Source organism: Trachypithecus francoisi, unplaced genomic scaffold (assembly GCF_009764315.1).
Source record: "Trachypithecus francoisi isolate TF-2019V2 unplaced genomic scaffold, Tfra_2.0 Lachesis_group10, whole genome shotgun sequence".
NCBI classification, from domain to species: domain Eukaryota; kingdom Metazoa; phylum Chordata; class Mammalia; order Primates; family Cercopithecidae; genus Trachypithecus; species Trachypithecus francoisi.
In genome coordinates this window covers 121,176,850-121,189,257 of record NW_022681455.1, presented here as the reverse complement: position 1 = coordinate 121,189,257, position 12,408 = coordinate 121,176,850, and the positions used below count along the sequence as shown (strand labels likewise).

The 12,408-nt window shown below is 39.3% G+C and overlaps 1 long non-coding RNA gene across 3 annotated transcripts in view; it reads left to right on the top strand.

Annotated features, from left to right (window-relative positions):
- The window catches only part of LOC117088097, a 338,602-nt gene that overhangs the window by 10,232 nt on the left and 315,962 nt on the right, over positions 1-12,408 (top strand). For 2 of the 3 annotated variants that reach the window (XR_004438999.1, XR_004439001.1), the window contains exon 2: positions 1,801-1,945. This is a non-coding gene — a long non-coding RNA (uncharacterized LOC117088097). Of the gene's footprint in view, positions 1-1,800; positions 1,946-8,411; positions 9,700-12,408 lie in introns of those variants that run through there. The other variant, XR_004439000.1, reaches the window with a different exon arrangement.

The window sequence follows — 12,408 nt, the reverse complement described above, 5'->3', positions numbered from 1 at the left end:
GGGGACTCACTAAATAATTCCACCAAATATTTGAAGAATAATTAACATTATTTCTACACAATCTCTTTCAGAAAATAGAAGAAGGGGGATAACTTCCCAACTCATTTCTTGGTCTTATAAAGTTAGCATTACCCTGGTCTTCAAATCAGATAAAGACAGTACATGCACTGAAAAAGAAAGGAAAAGAAACGTATGATGGTGAGAGTTTGAGAGTTCTTAGACTTGGCACCAAAAATACAATTCTTGAAAGGAAAAATTAATATATTAGACTTTATCAAAGTTAACATTTTTGCTCTTCAAGAGACCATCTTAAGAGAATAGTAGAGAAGCTGCAGACTGGGAGCAAATATTTGCACATCATGTGTCTGACTAAGGACTACTGTCTGTGATAATTAAGGAACTCTCAAAACTCAACAGTAAGATCAACAAAAACAGCAACTACAACAACAACGTGATCCAGTTCAAAAATGGGCAAAAGATAGAGAGAAACTTTCCATTGAAGAAGATATACCGATGGTAAATAAACACTCCAAAAGATACTCAGCATCGTTAGCCATTGGGGAAATGCCAATTAAAATAGCAGGAGTGTTCTATAAATGTCAATTAAATTCTGTTGGTTGATGATATTGTTAAGTTCGCTATCTTTGGTGATTTTTCTGTCTGTTTTTTCTATCAATTGTTGAGAGAGGGATGTTGAATTCTTCAGCTATCATCGAGGATGTGTCCGTTTCTTCTTTCAGTTCTATCACTTTTTGCTTTAAATATTTTTGCAACTCTATCTTTTCGTGCATACATTGCAGTTTTATTATGTGTGGTTTTCTTTGCATTTATCCTCTTTGGGGTTTGCTGTGTCTCTTGAAAAAATGTGATTTGATGTCTTTTGTCTGGGAAAATTCTCTTGCTGTGTGTTGCCAGGTTCCAGTAATTAAAAACGTGCTTTTATGAATGAATAAAGGCTATGAGTCTTTTCTAAGAGAGTCGGCTGAGACATGTTTACTTACCATGTTCTGATGTATATTTTCATCTACAGAATTGTAAGTATGAAAACAAAACAGAGCAATTGTATACGCCGTTTCCCCTGTATTTGACACAAAATGATCACTACCTGGTTCTTATGCTCAGGATCCACGGATTATCATTTAATATATGCTGGGCCAATTTTGCTCTAATTGAAGTAAACATTGGTCAGGGTGAAGGCAGTGAAACATTGTCCTCCGACCTTTATAACCTAAGGGTAGTGGATAGTGGATAGTATGGCAGTCTGCTGCTCTTCCATAAACACTGATCTCTTATTTTTTGTTTCCTGGGCATAGTTTTCCAAGCACTTCCATGCTCTCTGTCTCAGTTGCCCTTATAATGTCCTTTGAATTTGTAGAGCTTGGCTCCGTTTTGCAGATGTTGTGTCTGAGGCAAAGAAACCAAATGATGGAATAAGGATCCAGAGTGGTGAATCTTATTTCACCATTCTGGAACTTTTCCCAGGATAGTTCTGCTTCTGTCTTGGAGTGCTTATTGTATATCCTCCTAGTTATCTAGATGGCTCTATGCTATTCTTGTTCCAAAATATAGCCTGGTAGTGGACACAGTAAGTGGTCAAGCAAGAAACAAGGCTGAGCTCCCTTGTCCTCCTTCTGTTTTGTTTTGCCAACTGGATACGAGAGAAGAGGACATTGTTACCTGACTGGCAAAAGGAAGGACTTGCATCTCCTTCCCAGGGAGGATGCTGCCTTGTGATGTCACACCAGACATTCCAGCATGATCCCTTTTGTAAATCTATTTGGTTGACTTCTTCTCTTGCAGCTGACTCAGAAATTGGGATGATTTCTCTGTGGATCCTATAAGGAGCCTGGAGATGGTGAAGAGAATGCCTTGACCATCAGGAGACAGCTTACCTGATTGAATCTTGATCACTTCTTCTGACCACTTTGGATATTAAAAGAACAAGGTAAGAGTGGGAGCAAAATGGTGGATGCTGAGGCACATGCTTGGAAGGCAAATAAATGGAGACTATGAATAGAACATTAGAGTCCCTCCCAAGATAAAGCAGACTTATATGGAACAGTCAGTCCTTCAACAATATTGATGTAATATTTGAGGCAGAATCATGGGGCTGAAGAGAATACAACTATAAATAAGATAAAAATATCCCTTGCTTGCACAGTGCCTACAGCTTTGTGGGGGATACAGTTAAAAAACAGTTGCAAAGCTGCACACCAAGTTTCCCAATAGGAGAAGTATAGGTTGCAAATGGTGCACATAGAAAGTCATCCTAACCCAGTGTGAGGGGATCCTAGAAGGAATCCTGGACTAGTGCTATCTAAGCTGAGATCCAAAGGAGACTTGGATACTAGTTAGGTGAGTAGGTGTAGTGGTGGAACAGAGGGAAAAACAGGTGCAAGAAAAGCTTGATGTTTCAAAGAACTAAAGTTACTGCAGTTTGAGGTGATTTCAGTTATGACTTTAGCATACAGGATGGGGAAAAAACTTCTCTAGGCAAAACCTACTGTTATTTTGGTTAACTGTACTCAAGTGCATTACCTGAAATTCAGAGCATGTGCATGAATGGACCTGCCGCCTTCCTTTACTAGTGTGCTCAGGTAGGAACCCTGGCTTCATATATGAAGGCAAGAAAGTACAGGTTAATGCAGACTTCTGCATTTGATGCACTGACTGGCAAAATATGACTCAGCACCTCCGCCTCACTGAGGCAGACAACGCCCTCAAGTGGAAATGAAGATGAGCGGTACTTTTGTGCCTCACTAGCCCCCACTTGTATATGCAGTAAATGTGGTTTTGTTTTGTTTTGTTTTTGTTTTTGCCATTCGCCTGTGAAGCTGCAGTCAGCTGATGGTCAGCACAGTCTGCTGAAATTCTGAAACCAAATAATGTAAGGAGTGTTCTCATTTCTATGAAGAACTGACTTGTTTTATCATCTAAATTTTAATCCAAGGTAGTTTTTGAGAAAAATTATAAAAGACGACAGAAGAGAGGATGAGAAACAATAAAAAAGAAAATTATTTTGTCATTTTTCTTTCAATTCCACCTCTAGAACGTTAGTTCAGCTTTGGCTAGTGGAAGGGAATTAGTAAGTGAATCTGTTGATATAAATGATGTTAACAATGGAAAGTTAATTTCTTCTCAATATCTCTAACTAAACTTTGGGCAGTAGCTCAGGAACGTAACTTTGAAGTGCTATCAAATGTGCAGTCGGCCTGGGCGCTCATGTGTTTGCGATCAAGACAGAATAAGGAGGTGTGTGTTAGAGAGAGGATGCCTGTGTCTCACGTTGTAATGTCCCAGGACCTGGGCTGCTCCCATATTTGCCCAGTTTCAACTCCTATGCCAGGGGGGAATATTGACATCTTTTGCCAAAATGCATTGTGATTTTAAGGTTATTCAATTTCATTTAGCTATTTTATAAATATTTCAAGATTTAAGAATATGCTCACTAGAATTAAAATGCTTTCAGTGACACAAGATGCTGAAATGGAGTAGCTACTGCTCTTTGTCTCTAAATAAGAGGGCAAGTTTGGGGAAATGATCTGTGTTACTCCTCAAGGGCCTCTAGGTGGTGCTGTTGTGACAGCTATCGGCTAAACAGTTTTTTTAGCACTTAACTTTCAAACCAAATATTTAACTTATTAAATGTCTTATACTTATGGTTAATTGCTAATATAATACTATTGATAATTTATACCATCACATTTGCATTAGATTCTCCTAATAATTGGACTATATTCGTAAATTACACAACAGAGTAATTTTAAGGGTTGGAATAAATGTAGTTCTCTGGTTATTATTTAATAAAGTCAACAACTTTTAAGTGTGGCTGAATTTTTCCACATACATTAAAACTTACTGCATAATTAGCTTTTCCTTACCTCTGCTTGCATTGGGTAAAATAGTACTTTGTACACAGTAGGAGCCAAATCAATGTTTATTAAAGGAGTTAATTTTTTTTGAGTTTCCCTTTCTACTCTTCATTGAGGATGAGAGAACCACTGGATTAAGTTTTTAAAAACCCTAGTCAGACATTGCTGCTTATCTTGGCTAGTGACAACAACGGGAGGCCGTTTTTTCTCTATTTCTGAAAATGTGCTGAAGAATATATATAAAATCACTTCTTTATTTTAAAAGCAAATTGGTTTTTGAGGTTGGTTCTATTGAAATGCAAGAATAGTGTGAATAAGTGTGTTTGATAATTGCTCAAATCTTAATCAAGATTTTATTAAAATCAATATTTGATAAGCTGCTCAATTTAATTAAATTAAACCACAGAGAAATGAGGGATAAATGAGCTTGAAAATCAATCACAGGATGAGGTATGTTTCTTTTTGTTAGTTTAGTATATGAAATGTTGGGTTAAGCAATTGCTGACCATGAGAGAAATAAACAAAATCACCGCTTCGCTTTATACAATATGAGCCCACATTTTGTGCCAGGCACTGTGCTAAACACAGTCTACACGTGTCTTAATTAATTTTGAAACAAAATCCCGCGAGGTTGGTCTCCTCCGTTTATGATTCAGGCCCAGGTGTGAGCCAGGATGGCTGTTCCAGGTCATTCTATTGACAAATGGCAGAGTTAGCTGTAAATATAATGACCAAGCCTTTCCTACTACCTCAAATTGTTCACAAACAGGAAGAAAAAGCTCAGTTTATGATTAAGTTTAGAGAAGGGCCTTGGTGGTAATTTTCTTCCTTAAAAAAGTTTAACTTTATAGGTAACTAATTAGAGGGGGCAGGGAACCCAGATTAAAAACCGTGGGTGTTGGCCGGGCGCGGTGGCTCAAGCCTGTAATCCCAGCACTTTGGGAGGCCGAGACGGGTGGATCGCGAGGTCGGGAGATCGAGACCATCCTGGCTAACACGGCGAAATCCCGTCTCTACTAAAAATACAAAAAACTAGCCGGGCGAGGTGGCGGCGCCTGTAGTCCCAGCTACTCGGGAGGCTGAGCCAGGAGAATGGCGTAAACCCGGGAGGCGGAGCTTGCAGTGAGCTGAGATCCGGCCACTGCACTCCAGCCTGGGCAACTGCGAGACTCCGTCTCAAAAAAAAAAAAAAAACCAAAAAAAAAAAACCGTGGGTGTTGACTTAGAAGCTCTGAGTACCAAGATGGCAAAAAACAGGACAGGGGTGGGAGGTGTTATTTTTCTGGATAGACATAGAATATAGTTATTTGCCGTATAATTTATGCTTATTGAGAGTGGCAGAGATTTATGGCATTAGTAACAAAGTGTTTTAATTGGGATTAGCTAATGAAAAAGTGGCGGAACTGGCAAGGGAGGAGGTAGGAAAATGTGATTTGAGTTGAGGTATTTCTTCTCATGGGATGCTAACAAAAGAGTTAGTGTTAATGCACCAGGGCAAGAATCATACTTTTAATTAGACCTTCAGAGTTTGTGCTTGCATTCTTGGTTCTAAGGAGTCTTAGTCACCCGAAGAATGAACTCTAGGAAAGTAACAATATTCTTGATAAATACCACTGGCAATGAGAATGAAACTGCAGCTTCCTAAAAAAAAAAGAAAAGAAAAGAAAAAAATCTCCCTCGTTTTTATTCACTGCTTCTTTGGTGGGATGGAAATTAAAAATCAACAGCAATCACAACCACACAACTGTTCAGCTTTCCTACACTCCAGGCTGAGAAGAATTTCTCAAGCCACTGCTTCCGAAACTTTAGTCATTCATGTTTCAATGTTTATAATTTTTGCTATCTCTCTGCACCTCTTATATTACTTAAAATTTCCATTAAAAATGGCTCATTAAAAAATTAACATTAAGTACGTTTATTTTAGAAAAAATACGTCAGTGGGCAACTAGAGTCGCTTGCCCTAAGAAGGGTATTTGTGAATAGAAACAATGAAATCAAAACAGTGTTATTGAATTTTAACTTCAGGAAAGTGTCCAGCGGTCTTAAAGACATACTTTCACCACACTGAGACTTCTTCTTTGATCATAACTGAGCCATAAAAAAAGACTTGAAAAGGGAATAATTGTCTCATTATGTGAATCACTTTTTATCCAACAAAGTAGCTATATGCCACCTAAAATGACGTTTTCTAATCAAAGCTTCATCCTCCAAACATATGTCTTTGTTTACTGGTCATAGGAATCTCTCACCCCTTACCTTTTTAACTCTCCAACTTCCAACTTCCCCCAGTGGTATTTAAACCTTGCCTTCTACCCATCTAATTCCATTTACCTTATGTCTAAATGTTTAGAGAATCCTGTTAAGCAAACACATTGGAGATGGGAGCAGATTACAAAATGAGCTTCTACTGTTGGTTAACACAACTTTTCTTCATATATGCTGTTTGAGATCATGTTTTCTCTAGTAAGATATACATTTTCAACTGTAATAAAAGTATGTCTCTTTACTACTCCTGACCTTCATACACCCCCTTACCCTTCTTGAGGCAACAACCGCTGGCTGTCATCCTGTTTCATATATTCTTCCAGAGATAGTTTGTGTATGTGCAAGTCTACTTGAATCTATACGACTCTCCTGAAATTTCACACACATGGAAGCACACTCCACAAGTCATGCTACACTTCATTTTTTTAAACGCAATAATTTTTTTTAGTATATGGTTTCATATTAGCATATACAGCCCTCGTCTCTTCTTTTCAATACTGTATAGAGGTATTCTATGTATGTACCCAATTCCCCTATGATGGACCCTTGGTTATTACTCTTTCTTCTACAAACAATGCTGTAATATCCTTCTATAATTATCTTTGGGCCCATAATGACCATGAAGAAATAAATACATCTAGTGCTGAACGGTACTCACTGAAATAGATGGAATTCTAATTATTAGAATGGGAGAGGGCAGACACAATCGTATTTCGTTCATGAGTACTGGTTTTCTCTTCATTTTTTTTCATCCATGATATAAATTTTTATTTTTTGTGGTGCCCTGTACGTGACCAAACATCTCAATTTGCACATGAAGTTATAGGCTCTGAGTTATGCTTGTTACATTTGTCTTATACTATTAATTCTTCCTCCCCATTATCACTTTTGAAATTAGTTTATGTATAGTATGGTGCTTAATTCCTATCTCTAGTAGTGGATGAAAAGCTCCATGAGGCTGAAAAGGGACTATGGCTGTCTTGGGCACTGCTGTGTCTCTATCACCTAGTGAGCATGTGATACACTGTAGTTCTTCAATAAATATTCACAGATGAAGGAATGAAAAACGTATGCATTAAATTTAGTTTGTTTGCTTGTTATGGACTGAATTTATCTCCCCACCCCCGTACCTATACTTTGAAGCTCAAACCCCCAATATGACTGGATTTTGAGAGAGGGGCTTTAAGGAAATAATAAAGGTTAAATGAGATCATATGGGTGGGGCTTTAATCCAACAGGACTAGTGTCCTTATAAAAAGGGGAAGAGATACAGAGATCTGTCTTCCTCCACCATATGAGGACACAATGAGTAGGTGGCTATCTACAGGCTGAGAAGAGAGGCCTCGCCAGAAACCAACTTGCCAGCACCTTGATGTTGAACTTCTAGCCTCCAGAACTATGAGAAAATAAATTTCTGTTACTTAAGCTACCCAATCTGTGGTATTCTGCTATAGCAGCACTAGCAGACTAATATACTACTAAATACTCCAAAAGGCTAATATAGGTATTGAGCAACCAAATGGATAAAATGTACATTACAAGTAGAAAAAAGTTAGCTCTCACCTTATACTCACTGGGCATCACTCATTGACTAAGGTTATGGTGGAGCTTAGGATGACTTTGTGTTCTTTACGTTTTTTTCCCTCCACATTTGTTCCTGCATTTCTGGTGACAGAGATGCTGGCATCTAACCTATCCTCACAACTAAGCGTCGTTGCACACAATATTTTGAAAGCCAGGCATCTAACTTCTTAATTCAGAGTAACTGCTGAAATATGGGGGCCATCTTTTTTTCTTAACTTCTATTTTGCGCTCAGGGGTACATGTGCAGGATGTGCAGGTTTGTTATGTAGGTAAATGTGTGTTATGGGGGTTGGCTGTACAGATTATTTCATCACCCAGGTTATAAGCCTTATATCCATTAGTTATTTTTACTGCTTCTCTCCCTCTTCCCAACCTCCACCCTCTGACAGGCCCCAGTGTGTGTTGTTGCCCTCTATGTGGGGGACCACTCTTAGTCCGGAAAGTTGACAACACAATCCTTTTGTAGATAGGGAATTTTATTTTGAGTGGGATGTGCTGGAGGGTTGCCTTTCTCCTGGTTTTATTGGTGGTTTTAGCATTTAGTATGAAGGGCTCTCCTTCTAGCTACTTGTCATGGCGGGGAGATAGCCTTATTGATTCACAAGTCTTCTCATAGTATTATGGCAACATCCTGACTTCCTCTAGTTCATTCTTCATGTATTCATGCACTCATTTGTCTACTTTCTCAAGATATGCTCATAAGGTGCCTCATTCTTGTGACTGCTGGAGATATGATGATGATGACACAGATTCTGTCTTCAAGAAGCCCATAAAAAAGTGGGAAAAAGATGTGACTGCAGATAAAGACCACGAGAAGGACTCTTTACACAAGTTATTTGCTTAAGTGCTGAAGGGTCTAGAAGAGAGAGTGACCAGTGTCCAAAACCCTTTATGAATTGCATTCACATACAGCGCCTGATTTGATTCTCAGAGCACCCGGATGGCTGTTTTTTGGTGGTTTTTTAAAGTATGGAAAGACAAATGCCCCAGTTGCCAGCAAGTTCTACTTCATCATGCTATAGGCTTCTGTGAATAGGAAAAATATACCGCCATCAAGAAGCAAACAGCTTACTTGTGTTTCAGAGGAACCACCCCTGGAAGAATGTCTTCTTGGATTAAAACTGGTATTGCCATGTTCCATTCTAGAATGTCCAAATGCCACCCTTCTGAAGATGTTTAGTTCAAGAGTTTCCATTTTCACATTAAGTTTCTATGTCCATAATTAGTGGGATGAAGATGGTGGTGTATGGATTTTCTTTCTTACAACATTTTTTTGTCCCTTATCTATACATCTTTTCCCTAAATATTCAGCAAGATTTGAAGTTGTAAAAAAATCCTAAACTTCCCCAATTGTAGGAATGATAACTGGAATATTATTTTAAGAGCAAATACATGTACATTCCTAATGTTGCTTGAATGGGAATTATTAAGAAGAAGAAGAAGAAAAAGAAAAAAAAGAAAAACAAACCCATGAGAGTTTGGGTTGCTATTTCTGACCAAGTTGAAATTGTGAAATACCAGAAGTCCCACAGGAAATCTTATCTCACCGGAAGACGATCATGGGCTCTTGGCCAAAGAACGGGTATGCATTTTTGTGTAAATAAAACTTGCAGACCCAGACAGAGGGCTGGGCTACCTTGCAGCTTAGCCTGTCATTTATTATCATTCACAAGGTGGTGTTAGATGCTCAGCTTTAAAAAGAACTGACTTTTCAGCAGTATTTTTACCCTTGAGAGTATATAGAGAGAGCTCTGTGTTGTATATTAATCAGAGCTTTCACGACTTGCTTTGAATGGTATTCGAAATGTGTCTGGAAGAATAGTGAATGAACTATGCCCAAAGTGTGCTCTATTATTTATTACTCAGGAGCCTTTCCATCTGAGACGTAGGCTGAAATTAAAGGCACCAAGTACCTGTCTTTACTAACTCAATGTTTTTCCAGTTTCCGCTCCCCGTGTACTCACCCCACCTGCAAAGGATTCCGGGATTTGATGCCTCATAAGAGTCAGTTTTTTTTTAAAATTTTTTTGAGACAAGAGTCTTACTCTGTCACCCAGGCTGGAGTGCAGTGGTGCCATCTTGGCTCACTGCGAGCTCCACCTCCCAAGTTCACACCATTCTCCTGCCTCAATCTCCTGAGTAGCTGGGACTATAGGTGCCCATCACCATGACCAGCTAACTTTTTGTATTTTTAGTAGAGATGGGGTTTTACCGTGTTAGCCGGGATGGTCTCGATCTGTTGAGCTCGTGATCCGCCCGCCTTGGCCTCCCAAAGTGCTGGGATTACAGGTGTGAGCCTGGCCAAGAGTCAGTTTTTAATGAAATTTGTATTTTAATATCTGTATTTAAAAATGCCCCACTCTTTCTGTGGATGTACAGATCTCAGAGCGCACCAGGCTTTGTAAATACTTAGCAAACATGCTTGGGAGCTGTTCCTCCTAAAACAATTTCTCTCCCTTTTCTCAGATGGGAAACTTTTACTTATCCTACAAAACCTACTTCAGATGTCACTTCCTCATCTGCCTTCCCTGACTGTCCCAGGCAGTTAGTTGACTAACTGTGCCCCATTATCCTTTCCATATACTTTTATCACATGCATTCTCAATGCAGGTAAATTGCCCCCAAGGGACTTAAACTGGTTATTTGGGAAGGGGAACAAAAAGATTATTTTTATGTATAAAATGTAGATATACATAACACATAAACAGATATACAGTATATAAAATTTTATGATAGAAATTAGGAAAGAGATATCTAAAATGGCTCTTCTTGTGGTAATAATGAAAAAAGGTTGGGAAATACCTGCTTTATCATAATATTTGCCTCTTGTATGGCAGTCAACACTGTGTATTAGACTGTATGTCTCTTATAAGTTAGAAAACCATGGTTTTGAAGCCCCAGCCCCTAGCACAGTAGTTGGCATGTGTATTAGCATTCACTAGTTAAAAAATCCTAAACTGGCCAGGCGTGGTGGCTCACGCCTGTAATCCCAGCACTCTCGGAGGCCAAGGCCGGCTGATCACGAGGTCAAGAGATCGAGACCATCCTGGCTAACACGGTGAAACCTCGTCTTTACTAAAAATACAAAAAATTAGCCGGGCGTGGTGGTGGGCACCCGTAGTCCCAGCTACTTGAGAAGCTGAGGCAGGAGAATGGTGTAAACCCAGGAGGCAGAGTTTGCAGTGAGCCGAGATGGCGCCACTGCACTCCAGCCTGGGTGACAGAGCGAGACTCCCTCTCAAAAAAAAAAAATCCTAAACTTCTCCAATTGTAGGAAAGCTAACTGGAATTATCTTTCCAGTTATCAAGTAGTTATTAATATCTACTCGAAGGAGATAATGATTGAGATATTTGCTTCCAAGCATGATTGCTGCACACCAGAAATTCCTGAAGAAATTGTTTTTAATGTCACTTGCTGGGACTAACTCCAGAAATTCTGCCTCAGTGGATCTGCAGTAGGGACTGGTTCTATGTATTTTTAAACACTACCCAGGTGATGGGATTTGGAAACTGTTGCTCTAGTACAATAATTATTTTTTCTTTTCATTTGAAAATGTCTCCATTTATAAAAACCAAAAGCAAAATCAAAATAGGTGTTATATTCATGTGGTGGTATTTCCTGTGCTGGTCAGACCACAGAACACTGGTTTCCATTCAGGACACCATTTTCTAAAGGAACATCAGCAGGCTCAGGCATTTCCAGAAAAGCTCAATGACATGAGCTTCTCTATTTGCTGAGAATTTTAGGCCAGAGGATTATGGGAACGTGGCAAGCAGCATGGTCTGGTTTCAAGGTCTGGCTTAAACCCAGGAAGCCCCTGGGCAGGGTTTCTTTTGCTAACCTTCTGGGCAAAATGGACAGATATGAAAGGTGAAGTCATTTTGTGATTGAATGAATGTCTAGGGGCTGGTTAATGGATGCATGAGAGGGCGATTTCTACTGGCAAGACCTGAATTCTTTCTTTAGTCCTGTCTTGGAAAAAAAAATTCATTTTAGTTATTTGAATGGCTCTGTGGGAGACACATTTGTTTAGTCTATGGATTGCGCATACCAAAGAGGAGTAACAAATGCATAGAAATGCAATTCTTGGCCGGGTGCGGTGGCTCAAGCCTGTAATCCCAGCACTTTGGGAGGCCCAGACGGGCGGATCACGAGGTCCGGAGATCGAGACCATCCTGGCTAACTCGGTGAAACCCCATCTCTACTAAAAAAAATACAAAAAACTAGCCGGGCAAGGTGGTGGGCACCTGTAGTCCCAGCTATTCGGGAGGCTGAAGCAGGAAAATGGCATAAACCCGGGAGGCGGAGCTTGCAGTGAGCTGAGATCCGGCCACTGCACTCCAGCCTGGGCGACAGAGTGAGACTCCGTCTCAAAAAAAAAAAAAAAAAAAAAAAAGAAATGCAATTTTTTAGCAGCTACTCAGTAGGTTAGATCAGAGGTTCTCACTCCTTTTAGACCCAACACCCTCTTTATATGAAATATTTTGAAGTGCCACTTTCATTATTGTGAACTGAATGTCTCAGCCACATAGACATGTAATTTCCAAACTTTAATGTAAAGCCCTAAATGTAGTATAAAGGAGAAATAAAAGGCATTAAAAATAATTAAAAAATAAAATCACACTAGGAAATACAATGACACACGACCGGTTCTGCCATAATACTTGTTTTGGAAATACAAATTAT